Source organism: Nematolebias whitei, chromosome 2 (assembly GCF_014905685.2).
Source record: "Nematolebias whitei isolate Nwh7 chromosome 2, NemWhi1, whole genome shotgun sequence".
Taxonomy (NCBI): Eukaryota; Metazoa; Chordata; class Actinopteri; order Cyprinodontiformes; family Rivulidae; genus Nematolebias; species Nematolebias whitei.
In genome coordinates, this window is record NC_056499.1 from 25,453,479 (window position 1) to 25,470,578 (window position 17,100).

General features: G+C 37.9%; 1 protein-coding gene across 1 annotated transcript in view; it reads left to right on the forward strand.

The window, feature by feature from the left end:
- LOC119423570 (TOX high mobility group box family member 3) overlaps positions 1-17,100 on the forward strand; it is a gene marked incomplete at its 3' end in the record, with an annotated part of 72,333 nt that overhangs the window by 300 nt on the left and 54,933 nt on the right.

Sequence of the window (17,100 nt, forward strand, 5' to 3'; positions counted from 1 at the left end):
CCTATAGTTGTGTTGGGGTGAGAACTCCTATAGTTGTGTTGGGGTGAGAACTCCTATAGTTGTGTTGGGGTGAGAACTCCTATAGTTGTGTTGGGGTGAGAACTCCTATAGTTTTGTGTAGTTTTGGTCAGAAGTCCTATTTTGTGCAGCTGCAGTGAGAAGTCACTCTTATTTTGTATAGTTGTGGAGAGAAATCCCTCCAGCTTGCGTTGTTTCGGTGCGAAGTTATTTTAGTTTTGTGTATTTAGTGAAAAGTACCTTATTTTGTATAAATGTGGTGAGAAGTCATTTTCATTGTGTATAGTTTTGGTGAGAATCCCCATTTTATTTGGTATAGATTTGGTGAAAAGTTGCACTTGTTTTGCATTGTTGTGGTGAGAAGTCCCTCATGTGTTGTGTAGTTGCAGTAAGGTCCTCACCTTTTACCTAATTGTGGTGAGAAACCCTTTCAGTTTAAATAGCAGCAATGAGAAGCCCTCCTCATTTTTGTATAGTTTTGGTGAGAAGCCTATCTCTGTTTGTATAGTTGAGGTGAGAAGTCCCTCTTGGTCACATTGGTTCTATATTGGTTATATAAAATCCTGTTTTATAAATCTTAATACACTGCCTCTCCTCTCATAATCTTTGTTGTCTATCAGAAGTTGCCGCCTTCGTTCTGAACAAACTTTGCTGTCAAATGAACCGGCAGCTCCTCAGTGTGTGTAAATGATTGTTACCTTTTGTTGAGCCTCATTGCACTACTAAACTCTGACCAGAGGGATGTGATCTACAGTCATCATGGGCGCTGTTGCTTACACGGTTCCGTGTTCCTCAACATCAGTGGAGCATCGTTGCATCAGCGCCCCACATTACAGTTCAAACGTGGTGAAAAAGAAGATCCTGGGTATCAAGTGTCAAAATGAAGCGCTCCTTTTTCAGGACTCTCAGCATGATGCAATTGAATTGCACATTTTAGAAATATCATTTTGCCCTCTGGGTAATTGCAGGTAATTTACTCTGTATTTTTAAAGTGTTTAACTAGCCCTGAACTCAATGGGTTTTGCAGACACTGCTGAAAATGAACCTATTGATTAAAACAATAACTGGAATAAATATGAACACACAGACTAAATGGACAGCTTGCATTTGTTTGTCTGCCATGAATCCATTCATTGTCAGCTCTGCTGTATGCTCATAACAGAACACATTTTGTCAAGTTCTAATGGTTATGTTCTGCAGTGGAAATAAAGAGGCTTTGCATGAAATTAAGTTTATTACCATTTTTTAATACTTCTTACATGCTGTCAGTCCTGCAACCCTTCAACCTTTTGGGCCGCACAGTAATCCATCAGCAGCATGACCCCCATGCACCTCAGCAAGAGGGAACATCATTGTGACAAGCAAAAACCACGCTACTGCTGCGTGTGTTTTCACCAAGTCTAAACAACAGTACGTCCTACATCCCCTGACTTCAAGCATGCACACATGCGCTACCCCCCACCCAAATTATTCAGCCCCATAGTGCAGCTCTATTTGCACTCCGACACGGCTCCAAACAGTTACTAGGTTTGTCTCACTCTTTCATCAGCTCTTTGTCGTGTGGCCAAGTTGTCATACGTACCCAGTTTCATCATGTCTTCATCAGCACAGAGAAAACTATAACTACATTTCTTTGAATCGGACAGAGCCACAGTGTGATTTTACACCCACACACACGCACGCTCGTAAATTCCGCAGGTCAAGATACATTTTTCCATCTGTAACAGTAATTGGCCAGAATGCAAAAGGGGCGGCAGAAAGTGGGAGGAAGGGTGGTGAGAAGGTGCCTATCCAGTATCTGTAGCGGTTATGTTGGAGGATGAGGGAGGGAGGAGCACAAAGCATGCATTTCATGGTAATTACAATGGCTTTCCACATTGAACAAATGGGCTCGTTTGCATGCATCTTTCAAATCAGCCTCCAATTTATTTGAATCGGCTCGCTGAGATGTAGCACAATGCAAAGTGGTTAGTCACCTGAAACACGTGGCAAGCCTAAAAGTCACACAGAACTTGAGCATTACTTGAGTTACTTACATTAATTACATTACTAGACCGTATTATATTACATTGTTATTTTTAGCATATATCTTAGATCCTTGTATACTGTTTCTTTTTTTACACTTAATATTTTTGCTGTTTTTGGGTGTAACTAGGACCCTGAGTACACAATTTCACTCCACCTCATGGATCACATGTGATGCGAATGACAATAAAGAACAGTGAAACTTGAATTACTCTTTTTTTTTTAAAGTTGTCTTCAGGCTCTTTCGGTGAGTAGTAAGCAGCCATTTTACCTACAACATTTGATTATTATGCACGGATGATTGATTGTTTTAGACTGATTTCTTTTGCACGTGTAAAAAGGAGGTCCACTGTCATATGTGAGCAGAGTGAACAGGAGAGGGCTCAACACACAGCCCTGAGGGTAGTCAGTTCTGAGGGTTATGGTGGAGGAGGAGAAGTTGTGGATCCTCACAGACTGCAATCTGTTGGTTAAGAAATACAGGACCAAGTTGCATAGGGAGGGACTTAGTCCAAGTGTGAGTAGTTTGTCCATCAGGGTCTGGGGAATCATGGTATTGAAGTGGATGTGAAGTCCACAAAAAGCATACGGACGTAGGAGTTCTTCTGCTCCAGGTGGGTGAGAGCAGTGTGGACCACAGAGGAAATGACATCCTCTGTGATGCAAATGACAATAAACTTGACTTGAACTTGGACTTGAAAGCCATTTTCTGGGAATTCCACAGCAGACTGGTTTAAAACACGTCAATAAGGTGCTATTTAATGCGACAAATCTTGTTGGCAGGCCTCAGACTGATGAAGTCTTTTGGATGAAAGATTAAACGTTTCTTCCAAAAAGAATCTGTCCAGATGACATGATTTAACTTTTTTTGTGATTTATTTACCTGGATGATTGAGCGTACTTAATCTTTTTTTTTTTCGAGCATCATTTCTTGAAACTATTACTATAGCTGTGAAAGAAGCTTCTTTTTTTTTACGCACCTAACTTTCATCAGTTTTCACAGTTGTGATCTGAAAACAGGCAGGCAGCTCAAAATGTAGGCACAGGGATTGTTCGATTTGAATGGCAGCAGAGATAGAAGGGACCCAGAGGCACTTTGAAACATCAGAGGTTCCTTTAAATGTACAGACATATTCAAACCAACAGCACACACTTACTTATAGGTACTGCAGTCACGACTAATGAAGCTGCTGCATTTCTTGGCACTGAGATGAAGGAGAAACAGAGGTACTGGAGAGAAACATGCCACCACATCATACAGCGGATTAATTTCCATAAAAATCAATTAACAGACAAAACTTTAATTAAACACATTCTCTTGCACAACAACCCGAAAATGAAAGGAGGTGCTTTTAGGTTTGTTTTTGAATTTCTAATTTAAAGAACCATGTTTGGGTGACAAGGTTGTCAGAGCAGAGTTCAAAACTTCAAACTGAACATAGATGAGTTGGCTCTGAAGTATCGCCGCCAAGACTCCAACCTTCTGACTGGCTGTTTTTTTTTTAGGGCTGCACATTAGAAAATCATTTGATTGTGATGTAGTAGTTGGAAATTGTGATAAGATCAGTTGTTATAAACTTTTATTCCTCTCAATCCTCTTTATTTTCTGTTCAGTCCTTACGGTTCTCACATAATCTTTCATGCATGGTACTAACTTGTCTGCTATTATATAATCCAGAGGTTCCCAACCATGGTCCTTGAGGAACACCATCCTGCATGTTTTAGTTGTTTCTTTGCTCCAACACACCTGATTCAGCGGTTTAATTACTTCCTTAAGTTTGGCAGAACCCTTTCATTCAAATCAGGTGTGTTGGAGCAGAGGAACAACTAAAACATGCAGAATGGTGTTCCTCAGGGACCAGGGTTGGGAACCACTGAGTCTTGTCACATTGCACAGATTTTTTTCTGTGTTTGTTTTGTGCACATTGATTTTGTGAAACCAAAACTTTTTATATGCTTGCATCCCTGCATCCCATTATGTTGCATTTATTTTCTTAAGAACTTTTGTTTTTCTGGGCACCTTGTCTTTATAATACCAAGTTTTAGTGAGAACAATTTTACTAGCCGCCACTTCATGCTTGGACAAAATTAAAGTGTTCGTGAATATACAAACATATTTAAGCACTGTGTTCACTTATGTCCCAAGTCTTTATTTTTAGGGTGTTAGTGATAACCAGTTGAAGTTCTGTGGTGTTTCTGGATAAACTCCTCAGTCAGGCATCGACTATAGACAAAAACTCATTGAGTTTGATGGGTTTTGGTTTGTGTAAAAGTCAAGCGTGATTGAATTTATTAGTTTCATGAAAGAGACCCACTGTTTTTCCTCATATTTATGGCCATCTGCTCATTTCTTTTCAAGGTTTAATAACATTTCAGATACAGTATCCATTAAGTGTGGCTTTCAGTACCTCCAGGCGCCAAGAAATTACCAACAGATGTTAATACAAACTCCTCAGCCGTACTGGCCTTCACATTTAAGGTATTTATTTGCAAAATAGTGCCAGCACTGCTGAGACAAAATAATCATTTGTGGTTGAGAGTTGGCTGTGCATTATAAAAATGACCTAATTCTAACTTGTATAGGAAAACAACTTGACAAATAGATTAATTTCATAATTGGAAATTTGCAAACTGTTGCCAAAACGAAAATGGGATAATTTCACATTTCTATTACCTGGACTGGGCTGAATAATCTGGGCAGCATAATGTCACAAGGTGGTAAGAATATAAGGTTGATTTTGGATGTTAATAATAACAGAGTAGAAGTTGAAATGTGGTTGTCGTAGAAAAAAAGATTCCCAAAACAATAAGGTGTAAGTTCGTCAGATTTATTTCAAATCTTTGGAAAATAGGCTGCAATCACAGAAGATCACAGAAGATCAATGCATTTACAAGTTCACACAAGGCCTTCACCTGTCTGAAGCGCTGACCTGCTCTTGCTGTCCCTTACTGACCGGTCACACCAAGATGGATTATTATATGGGACATTTTAATATAATTCACATCACAGTACAGAAGCAGAAAAATGTAGAGCATGGTGAGTGCAAAAATACAATTTCCCTTCACATGGAATGATAGTGTCTAACTTGAAATGTGGAGTAAATGACAAATAAAGAATCTTGATAGTGCCTAAAAATACACATTTGTTTTGGTTTTGCAAGAATGTTGGGTAGGACTGATCAGATCTCTAAAATTAATTACATAATCAGTCAATTTGTTTTTAGTTATAGTAGTAAATGGTAAATTGACTGTACTTATACAACACCTTTCTATCTTATCAAGACACTCAAAGTGCTTTACAACACTATCTGTGTCCTCATTTACCCATTCATACAGCACTCTGTTAGATCTATACAAAGCTAATTGATCAAATCATTCTAACGAGACTAATCGGTGCTTTTAGGTCACATTCATACACCGATGGGACACACCTCTGAGGCAGTGAGGGGTTCAGTGTCTTTCCCAGGGACACTTCAGCATGTGACTGCTGCTGGATTCAAACCTCCAACTCTTGCATTGGAGGACGACTGCTCTAACCACTCAGCCACAGTTCTAGTAGTAAGATGTTAAAAAAAATAACATCACAACTAGATTTTTTTGATTGTGCTTGTTCAAACTTTTCAAAACAAATCCTAAAATATTCTGTTTAACAAAATAAGCATTTCGTAATTGTCAGATGCTTTTCCTAGCAACATGGCCATCTTTGCTCTGTAACGTTATCTGACTCCATCAATAAAACTCGTCGGGAACGCTGCTTGGTTGTGCCACAACAGAGCTGTTGCTTTCCTTAGAAAGTAGCAGGCCAAGCAAGCTGTGTTTGCTTTAGTACTAAACCAAGCAAACTGTTGTCATTATTAGCCTCAAGGATCATCCAGTAGGTCAGTAGTAAAATCCAAGGAGTCTAACTTTGAGTTCTGAATAATCATTTCCAATAAATAGTTTTACTGACATTCTTTTTTTGTTTGCTTCACTTTTGAAATGCTCTTTGGGTCATACTTTGAGCTTTCCCACTCACATGAAGAACAAAGTGTGATTTTAAATGACATGCTACATTTATCAGAGAAAGTGACAAAGCTTGTAAAATGTGCTGTGGTTGAAACTTCAAGTGATAGTTCAAGTTTTTAAGTAGGAGTCTGTGAAAAGGTTTAAAATAAATAATATCTTACCTGTTGTAGATAGCTTTTTTAATTGACAGTTTATTGAAAAAAATTTTTTTCTGACCGTAATGACAAGCTGAGTAACTTGAACCAAGCCAAGACCAAAGTGGATTGCTGTTAGAGTTGCATTCGGTCCCAAAAAATCCGACCCGGCCCCAGCCCATAGCCATCATTTCTGAACCCCACCTGACCCGACAAATTAACAGTAATTACAGGTCCGACCCCAAACCCCCCCCAACATTTTTAATTAAACTTTGACTGCCGCGCACAGCTAAGGGAGCAGAAGATCGGAGCTGAGGGGGTGTTTGTCCTTTCATGGACGTCAAAACTCATTAGATCGCTGCTTCTGCCTGCATTCTGCATTATTCAGACACGGACCCTGCTCTGACATGTCAAATATTTTGGGATCTCACCGGTTTGGGTCGTCGGTCGCATGCGTCCGCTGAGTGCAGCTGAATCTTTTTTAAATTACACCACCACCTTCTAAAGGAAAGAACAAATATGTCTCATTTGTTTGAATGTCTTTCTTTACTTTAAGTTAACTTTCTTTTACCTCTTTCAAGGCTGGTCAGCACACGGTCAAATGGCTGCGTGTGGCAGGTGAATATATGGCAAGCCATGTTGCCATATATTTGGATCGTCTGCTGCGTGCATCGGCTGGCACATTATAAAGCCCGACACCAGCCCGGCCCGCACATTAAGCACATATTCTGGCCCAGCCCGGCCCTAATCCGGGTCGGGCCATGCCGGGCTTCGGGCCCGGTTTAGAGATGACAACTCTAATTGCTGTCATGTTAAAAGAATGCGAATGGCAGCAGAAGCAGCTAGCTATAACATTTCTAATGCAGTCAGGGGATTTTTCAGTTTGGGTTTATAAAATATCAGCTGTAATACCCATGTAATGTGAAACTGACAGTGATGTAAAGATTTATAACAATTCGTTTGCATAATCTGTTCTGCAATTTTTGATTGGAGTAGTATAAAACAGCAGCAATACACACTGGCCATGGCCTCACACAGTTTAGCTGTTAGCTTGTCAATATGGTCAGAATTAAACTCTTTTCAAAGTGAGATTATTCATAGAACTATGCACAACAGGTAAGACAGCAAATGTTTATATCCTTTCCACAGAACCCCACTTTAAAAGATCTGAACTATCCTTTTAAGCATCCTCCTGCTTCATGTGATTTCTACTGATGGATACAAATGTAGGTCACCCAAAAACAACAAAGATTTAAAGACCCAAGAGAGGATGATGTGAGTTTGTGTTCTTCTTTTTTTTTTAAAACCTTTTATATATATTTTTATTTTTTTAAGCTTTTGTTGTCTTTGTTCTTCCAGCCACATTTAGAGGAGGAAGGGGTTAATGCTCTGCTTAACCATGAGGCCATGTGCATCTTTTCAGTGTACACAGCTGGTGCCATTTCATCACACACATTCTAAACATATCCAAACACAACTTTAAGTGTTTGTATGTGTGTGTGTGTATGGGGAGGAGGAGGGGTGTAACCTTAGAGGCTGACTACTTCATCAAACTCAACGGTTGATAGATATGACTCCAAGGTGCATGTTAAATGTTTATATGTCTAAAAAGGGAATAGCTGCTGTGTTTTGCCGAGTCTTTTAATTGCAGCTTGTCAGGAGATGTACATCAGCAGATTTATTAAACACCTAATTTTTCCACTGAGACTAGAAAGTGTTATTTTTAGTTTGCCTGCTCCAAGACACACTCAGAGTTTCTGTCTCGAAAAAAGGACTTTGGTGTGTGACAAAGCAAGCAACATATGTGCACACATTCACATTTTGTTCATGCACAGGTCTTCTTACAGGCCTGTAGTTGGGATAAATATATATACATGCGTATATGGTTATATAGTAGGACGTTGTTGATTTCTTTGAAAATTAAAGTATCTTTCCTTGAAGAATTGCACTTGATTAAAAACGTGCATGCGTACAGTGTTATAGCTCTAACATTTTATCCTCAAACATTTTGATGGGAACTATCAGGCAGAACCTGTGGGGAAACATAAGACCAAAGTGTCTGCTCACTTTATGAGTTGGACATGATGAAGGCTATGAAATCTTAAATAGACATTGACCATTACTTAGATCGGGACTTGTAAAGATCATCTGTAATGATGCCATCACTGCACATAAATCCACCTCATTACTTTTCCTCATGCGCACTCTGAAGCTGTGGACCCAAACGGGCCCCACACAGCTTTTGGATTTGGCAAATGACCGCACCATGTATTTATTTATTTATTTATTTATTTATTTCAGATACTGTAGCTTGCAATCTTAACCAGTGATGGAAACAAAGATCCCTACAATAAAACTAGTATCATGATGCAGACAGGTCCTTCACACTGGTTGGTTATTATATAGCAGGCATATATTGTGCACACAATGCTAAAGTTTTCATTTCAGCTCAGGTCCTAAAGTCACATTCTTTGCTGGATATTCTTTTGCAACATGCAATAACTTCTCTTTTAGTGTTACAAAGTATACACAGGTAAACCGAGGGGTTGCATTGTTTCTATGCACAAAACATCAACACATTTTTTTCCTCAAACTGGGAATTTGTTGCAGACGCATAATTATTAGTTGAAGAAATTTAAAACGCTTGTCACCTTTCATTCCAAAGGTTTGGACTAAGATCATCTTACGTTGAGAAATAATGGCGTTATGACCACTTTGGTCAAACAATAAGGAACAATCTCCTACAATATTGGGAGATTCCACACTCAAGTTCAAGTTCAAGTATGTTTATTGTCATTCGCATCACAAGTGGTACATGAGGTGGAACGAAATTGTGTACTCAAGGTCCCAGTTACACCCAGCAATAGCAAAAATATAAAGTGTAAAAAAAAGAAACAATATGCAAGGATCTAAGATATACACTAAGATATACACTAAACAAACGCTAAACAATACGCTAAAAGACCTAAGATATATGTTAAACACTAATAATGTAAAATACAGTAACATAGTTAGTATATTAAACAACAGCCCGAACATGAGTCTGTAGTGAGCAGATGGGTATGAATAAATACAGCAGCATGAGATCAGCAGCACAGATAAGTCACATATCACCAATTAAAGTGGCATTACAGTGATTTTCTTTTTTCTTTACAGTGGTTGTTCTGGTTAGGGATTTATGAGTGTAAGAGCTTCATAGTAGAAGCTGTTCCTCAGCGTCCACTTCCTCGTCTAGTTCCGAGTAACTCAGAGTATGTGTTGTGGATTACTCCCATCTACTTCCACTTTACCTCAATATTTGTAATAATGATTGAATTATAGCTATATTGTGGTTTTTAAGGTTAGCTGGCTGTGGCAGCCATCTTGAATTGGTTTGATTTCAGAAGATAATCTATTATAGATGTGCTGTTTCTCTAATGTTTACCTGTACTTATTGCAAGTATTTATTAATTTTTATTTGTCCTGCTGTAAGATATGTTGCTGATACGTGAGAATTCACAGACACAGTTTATCACCCAATTTACAACTTTTAGTAGGCAATTATTAGAATTGTAAAATATGTCAGTTTTACATCAATAAAGTTAAAATTAGGGTGAGCACAAATGCTATTTCAAGGCTCAACACACAAAAGCATATGGAAGGACTGCACAACGGAACAGATAACCTTCAGTTATAAACAATAGTGGGCTTTCGAGAAAATTTATGCTAACCTTCATCGAGAACTCAACAAATTTCAATAAATCACAAATGCGTTTTCTGCAATGTAGTCATTGACTTTACCTCCTTCATAAGCTGCGAAGATAAAGAGGATTGTGGCTAGATTCAGGAAAGATTTAAGTTTTAAGTTTAGGATTTAATCATCTTCATCTAAAACTGAAATTCTACCTTCTATATAAAATAAATACAAGTTAAGAATATCTTGTGAAGCTGTTCTTTTTTTTTTTCTGTACGATGTTCAAACATTTTTAGTCATTTTATATTTTTTGGCATGCTGTATCCTGCTGAATTAAAGTCGAATAAATACGAGTTTTGTTTTTTCCCCACAATGATCAACTGTTTTGATCTGTTTTTCTTTCACCCTCGACATCTTTGACAGCGTCAACCTTGTTGACTTTTAAAAAGCACTCCCCGTGTCCCCAGAAAACTGCTTTTCCTGTGAATTAAGCAGTTTTCTAAAGAAGCAGTCAATCACTTCTGCCTGGCTGATTCAATAAGTGTTGTGTCCCTTTAGTGGTTCGCCTCGCTGTTAAGACACATTCATTTTTAAAGCTTTCCAAGAGTGGCAGCCTTTCCATGTTTCATAGATCTAATGTCCAATTCTTTTAATGGGCTCACAGAATGTATGAAAACACTCTGCAGCTTCCCTTTTAACTTGACTTAAGCCCGTGGCTCTTTTCAAGGAGCGCAGACCACAGACAGATGCCATCCTTCTCACACAGTTAAGGGTAAGATTTTCTAGCCAGGCTACCTCATGTTCCTACGCTTTGCTGCTTTACTTTGCTCTAAGTGAAGCTCCAGCTAGGTAAATGCAGATAAACTTTTCATTGCAAAAAATAATTATTGTCTCGCTCCGTAATTTTCTTCTATAATCAGTTTGAGCTGTAGCCGTTCAAACTCAATCAGCCTATTCCTGCAGCAACATTGTACATATCTGTCTTGTAAGTACAGCCCAGGCTTCAGCAGGTGTGTATTGTTACATGTTGCACTGTGTGATTAATCCTCTCTTCTCCCCCCCCATGTATCACACATTCCCATAATGCAGCTTGTTACCAGGTTGCACCAAAAGGGGCCGACAATAGCAGCAGGTGTGCAAATATCCCTCAGAGCCATTGAACAAAGAGCTCAAACAAATAATGCGGGTAAATAAAACTTTTATTTGAATGGCCAAATAGACGTGCATGTTGGAACAACCTGCTTCAGGGTTCCAGGAAAAATTACCTTCAAACAGAACCTGTTTATGACAGCAAACCTCATCTTTGTAGAAGTCGTGCTGGTGTATATGTGACCTACATAAACTGACTTAGTTCTCTGTTTGCTAACTTTGTTGTTAGTGATTGCTGACTACTCCTTGTCAAACATTAAGTCTGTAGCAGTTAATTAATGTCATTCTGAAATGTAAAAAGCTGTAGTAACAATACTGTAGGCTGTATGTCTGCATCATTCCCAGCTGATAGTTTAATGGTCTCCCAGATTTGGAAAAGTTCCATCTTTAATGCAACAGTTTAGTTTGCTGGGATCCGTCACAGACATGCACTGGACTTTATAAATACATTTGACTTAAGGACAGTGTTTTTACTCACAACTACTTGCTTTGAAAAATATCAAGATGTCAGTGTACTGACAGAGAATTGTAATCTTCAGGACAGAATCCTGGAGGGAAACAAAACAGCTGTATTTGGAAACTAAAACTGAGCCTATCTGTCAGAAATATCAGCATTTTCGTCTAAAACGCGAGCAAAGAAATTCCCTAACCTATGTAATTGCTTCCAAATTGCCTATCATCCTTCTTGTCATACTTATTTGGGAAATTAACTGCAGATTTTAACGTCTCATACTATTTTTTTGTTCTTCAAATGTCTGTGTTTGAACAGGCTGTGCAAACCTGGTCTGAGCCATGAAGCACAAAAGTACTGAACTTTTTCCAATATTGATCTAAGACCGTAATCTTCTCCTGACCCTCAACCAGTAGCTTTTTTCAGTCCATTCATCAAGGAACAAAGGTGTGATTTATCTTTTATTTGCCAGAAATTGATACTTTAGGAAAGGTAATGAAGGATGGGAAGCGTTATTTTGGAAAACCACAGTGGTCCCATCATTCTTTTAGGTAATATTACCATGATGTAGGAGAGTACAGCTCTCAAAATGCAACAAAAATAACATTGATTTTGAGTTTGTTTGAGAGATTTCTTTTTATTTGATGAAAACCATGCAGTATTCATGAGACCATCTAGTTTTTCTCTTTTTTTTTCCAGCTACACAGCCAAAAGGAGCAACACACATGGCCTCAGTAAAAGCTTTTGATGCATAATAAAGGTTCACTCCCTGAAACCTTGACAGGGATTATGAATGGGCTCCATTAAATTCTTGAGTCAACTTCTAATAATTTTTGCAGTTATGGTTGAGGCACATTTGCAGCATGACCTTGTTTACTGTAGTGTAGGTGTGTAAAACTGTGTATGTGTGTGTTTCTGCTGGCCTATGAACTGTTGCATGTGGTCAAACCGTGGGATAGTGGGAGTAGAAACAAGATCAAGGTCTGAGAACCCTCAGTTTTGGCATGATCACCGTGCCTGTGCAGCCCTTCCAATTCATTCAAAGGACAAAAGGAAAACAATCTACCTTCTCATCAGTGGAAGCTCTGACTTGTGGTGTAATTTCTACAAACCTGCACAACCTTGTGAAATTGATCTTTTTAAACAAGCCTCACAACCCTGTATCAATGGCATTATGGCAACTGATTGAAGTGTTAGAATGGAGTTAGTCAAGGTTAACCCTCCATAATGAAAAACTTGGAAAATAATGATACACTGCATGGTTTTATGAAGGCTTTTTGGCTGCTCAGCTCAGCAGAGCTGACCTTCAGCAGTTCCGTGAGCTAATTGTAACAATCCCTCTGCACCCCCTCTGTTCTGAGACCCCATTAGCTTCTGTTATGCATCCAGGAGAGCAGAGGTCTCAACAAGCTCTTCCTATGAAAACACTTTGTCACTAATGTGGCTCTCCACATTCACGTTCAAGTACAACCATGGCATGCGCGTTGCTCTCTTGCTTTGACTTATTCCCAACGTCCCATCTGACAGGTCAGTGAGTCGAGGCTGAAATTTACTTCTAGTTTTTGTGATTTAACTTTGCTTCCTGGGTGAGATAAAACTGCAGCGCTTTGTGGAGTTTCACAAGAGTACAATCAATGTGTGAACATTGTTTGTACTCTCACGGTTTTCATAAATGCTATCATGTCTCAGGATGTGTTAGCATTTATGAAAATAGCTATATTTTCCCATCTGGGCTTTTCAAAATATACTCCTGCTAGTGTCTAATGAAAACTGGCTGCTATCTGCACTTTACTATGACAGAATTGGTGAAAAGTACATATTTTAAACCGATCAGCTGATTTTTTTTTTAGCTTGATATTTTCCAGACATCCCCAAAATTTGAGAAAGTAACAATAAATAAATAAATACAATTGAATGAAACAGGTTAGAAGATAAATCGGCAAGACTTTGGTTGTTAGTGTTAGTAGGCTTTTATATTTAAATTTCTTAAAAAGTGTTACTATGCTGAGAAAACATGTCTAGCTTTATAATTGGAATAACACTCATTGCAAGCCTTCAGTGTCCTGTAGCACAGGTAGGAATGTGTACAGATCTGTAATGGGCCCAAGGTAAATGGTAAATTGACTATATGTGTCCTTATTTACCCATTCGTACAACACTCTACTAGAGCTATACAAAGCTAATTGAACAAATCGTTCTAAAGAGACTAATCAGAGCTTTATCACATTCATGCACTGATGGGACAAACATCAGAGGAAATGAGGGGTTCAGTGTCTTGCCCAGGGACACTTCGGCATGTGACAGATGGTGGAATCAAACCCCCAACTCTTGCGTTGAAGGATGACTGCTCTAACCACTCATCCACAGCTATCCTAGGTCTGAATTAAATAAAAAAAATATCTAATACGTGTCAATGTTGTCAGTTTCACTTTAGCATTTAAAATTAGCATTAAGGTTGCATGGTTCTGAGTCCTACGTTGTTCCTGTTTATAGGTACTTTTGGACCACAGTTCAAAAACTCTGAGGGCATTAAGGACTATTAAACCAGATTCCTACTTTATGGGAAGTGAATAAATCTGTTTTTTTGCTCTTGTAGTTGTGAGACATACTTTTACACATGAACATTTCATACTCAAAGAGAAACTGCAGCATAGAACTCCTAGATGGCACCTCCCTCCTCCCCACACGTGCGGAACGGATTTCTTCCTGCTGAGATCTCCACTACTTTGTTCCTGTATAGATTATTGCTTTCAGCCATTTTTATTATGTCCAGTGAGTCCATACATGTCATTTGGGATTTGCAAATTTGCATTTTCTAACAATCATGTCCAGTTCCACACTGGGGCTAGTTGAAGAAAACAATACACATTTGAAGTTTACTCACTTTTCCGCGTAAACATACTCATAACATAGTTCTGATCAATCACACAATAGTTAATACAAACCCCTGAGATATCAATTTTTGTTTGGATATTTTGTCAAGAACGGGCTTTCGGGGCAAATGCAAAAACAAATTGATGTTATTACTCACCTATGTCAGATTTCTTAGTCCTACTACACATATCAGTTATACATACCTGTGAGTTTGTTTTGCACTGCTAACACACAGTCAGCACAGCCTTGTAATGTGTGCACATGACACTCTCCATCATCATTAGCAACAACAACAATGGACGCCTCCATAGTTTAAGCTGTATGTTTTGGGTTTTTGGTTTATTTCTTTAAAGCTGACTTCAAATAGCACTTCAAATATTAGGAGTCACTGAAGCAAGGCTCAAAACAGATTACTTTACTTTGGTTATTGTATGATCCGTTCCCGAATTTTGTCATTGTATGGGAACATACAAAGATGACAACACATAGCATTTTCATAGAATAGCATGCCATAGTAAAAAAAAAAATAAATAAATAACAATAACAGTTATATAGTTTGTACTTTAGCAATGCTAATACAGTTTTGTATACTGGTGCTATAAGATCAGTTAGTTCATCCAGTCAACTTATGCATTTAAATGAACCAGTCACAAAACCTTACAACACTCAACAGTCTGTAATGAGCCAAACAAGTAGCTACTCTGAAGCAGGAGTTGAATATAATCTAAAAAAAAAAAAAAAGATGCAGTAAAAATGGCAGTAAGTACCACAGTACCAACAGTTTGGTGTTAAAGCACATATTACCTATCACAATTACTTTCATATCATTTGTCCAAATTTCGGCAATTGCTGTTATTTCTTTCCCCAACATTTTCAAGATTGAAGTTTGTATGAATTTTAAAAAGTTATACTCCTGGATCAAAAATAAACAAATCTACTTCATTAATCAGCCACCAGCTGCCCTAAAAAATCATAATTAGGACACATTTTGGTTGTTACACAAAATCTGCTTGAAATATATTAGTTTTATGAACAGGTCAGCCTTTTTACTACTACAAGAAAAAAACAGTCTTGTTTTCCTTTGTGTCACATATTTTATTGCTTGAAATATTTTTAAATGGCTTTTCCAAACCCAATGAGTAATATAAAGTGTTTGTTAATGTTAAACCCTGGAGTCTGTAAGGCATATTTATGACAAATATGTCGGCATCTGCGTATAAAATTCTCATGCAGTGTTTACTTTTAATTAGCAGTTTAGCAGCCTATATGTTCTGTCTGGGAACTGCTGATCCTGAAGCAGCTTTTCAGAACGTTGAATAAGTACTTGCTGATGTAGCTATTTTTGTGTTGTGTAGGTGGGATGGCCCACTAAATACACATGGTCGTGCATTTTTTGTACTTTTTCACCTATTATCTGACACACACAAGCTTATCAGCTTTTATTGTATTAGCAGGGCTTTCCAGCATATTTAGCTGAATGTATGTGAGCATTACACTAAGATGATAGTAAGTTAAACAGTTTACCCTATTTTTTTTAACACAGTCATTGACTTAGCTGACATGTAAAGAGATACTTCAATGTTCAGTATCATTTTTTTTGGAGTTTCTTGCCATTTTCTGAGTAATGCATCTCCAACAGAAACTAATTAACAAATAAAAATAATTGGCAGTTTATTTCATTCATCAGCACCGTCTCTCATAACAGGCATGCTTCAAGCAGGAGAAACAAAGTCATACATAAATCAAAGTAGTTTCCTCTGCCAAGCTAGAACCCCCTGGGAGGCACCTTGGTGCTTAATTAAAATCCAGAAGGATCATGTTTTAAGTGTAGGTGAGCGAGCACTGAATAACAATGACAAACTATGCCCCAGAGCATTAGTTGTGTTTTTTTAAAGAATAGCTGTATCTTTTTTTTCCTGTCCCTGTACAGAAATAAACGAAATTCAACGTGAAAGAAGAAAGCTGTTTTTAGTGCACTGAAGCATGAGGCTTGTTGTGACTTTATCCTTTTCTGGCTTCAGTACCCCTCAAAACCCAGATTGACACATTAATCTCATAATTACCCGTGCAGGATTAGAATGAAAGAGCTCATTATTGGACATTATTTTATGGCTTACCCTTTTGGTGTTCTGTTTATCAGCCTTTTATTAAGCCTTTTAGTTCCTCATCTGTACAAACAGCTGCAGTATATGACCTGAAAACTATAAAAACGTCACAGTTTATTTAATATGGACCAATAAGATTGCAAGAAGAATTATTGTAAATCAAGAAATCGTATTTTATTCTTTACAGATGTCATGGTTATACAGTACCTCTTGCTATACACGGGTAATGTTACTAGCATTACAACAAATTTAAAAAGGACAAACGATAAGCTTGCCTAAAGAATAGAGATACACGGAACTGCATCTAAATCTTGTTAATATTATCTAACATGAGCTACAGCAAGCTACTAGTCATCACAAAGCAAGGCTCTTTCTGCTAAACCTCTGCGCATATTAGATTGTGCAATGACGCATTTAATTGCCAGTTAATTTATAACAGATAAGAGGAAGGAGAATGTATTATTTCTCATTTAAGGTACAACATAGTTATTTAAACTCCGAGTGATGTCGCTTCGAGTTGGTTTTATTTGAACTCTTTTCAAGACAGAGTCTAAAAGAATGCCAGATGAATAAATGCATAAATAACTATAAAATACCTACAGTGTTTTTTTTTATTTCATTTGAACAACATTAAAGTGTCCCATAGACATTTGCAGCGCGTCATAT